Genomic DNA, 967 nt, shown 5'->3' with positions numbered 1-967 from the left:
GCATGATGGATGATACCAGTGTGATACGGAGGGTGCGGGATTATATTTGATCCCCTGCTGACTTTGTAAGCTTTGCATTGAATGGTATTTTCATGGAGATTTCAGAAATGTAACATGAAATAAAGGTTATAAATTAACTCTTGTGTAATGTTCATATTGTTGTTACTCAGCCAGCGTTTGTGGGTCTGATGGACCCGTTGCATTTTTCTTTTATGTTAAAAAAATACTGAACAGATGTTTATTGGGATAAGGTAAACATCTGTTCAGTATTTTAACATAAAAGTGTTTGATTGTGAGGCATTAAAAGCCACAAAATGCAACGGGTCCATCAGACCCACAAACGCTGGATGAGTAACAACAATATGAACGTTGCACGGAAAATTTATCTGCCAGTTTCTACATCCCACAGGGATTCTTATTTTGTGTTTCTGCAAGGTTGCAACATTGTTTGTCAACACTGTCTGCTCTCATTTTCTCGCACATTTCACCCTCTGATGTTCTGTGTACCTACACTCTGTCCTCCTCCTGTCTAGGCCTGCTGTGTGTGTGTATGTGTGTGTGGGTGTGTGTGAGGGATTCTTATTTTGTGTTTCTGCACCTGCGGTTCCCACACAAGGTTGCAACATTGTTTGTCAACACTGTCTGCTCTCATTTTCTCGCACATTTGACCCTCCGATGTTCTGTGTACCTACACTCTGTCCTCCTCCTGTCTAGGCCTGCTGTGTGTGTGTATGTGTGTGGGTGTGTGTGAGGGATTCTTCTTTTGTGTTTCTGCACCTGCGGTTCCCACACAAGGTTGCGACATTGTTTGTCAACACTGTCTGCTCTCATTTTCTCGCACATTTGACCCTCTGATGTTCTGTGTACCTACACTCTGTCCTCCTCCTGTCTAGGCCTGCTGTGTGTGTGTATGTGTGTGGGTGTGTGTGAGGGATTCTTCTTTTGTGTTTCTGCACCTGCGGTTCCC

This window comes from Nerophis lumbriciformis, linkage group LG12 (genome assembly GCF_033978685.3).
Source record: "Nerophis lumbriciformis linkage group LG12, RoL_Nlum_v2.1, whole genome shotgun sequence".
NCBI lineage: Eukaryota > Metazoa > Chordata > Actinopteri > Syngnathiformes > Syngnathidae > Nerophis > Nerophis lumbriciformis.
This window is presented reverse-complemented; position numbering follows the sequence as displayed.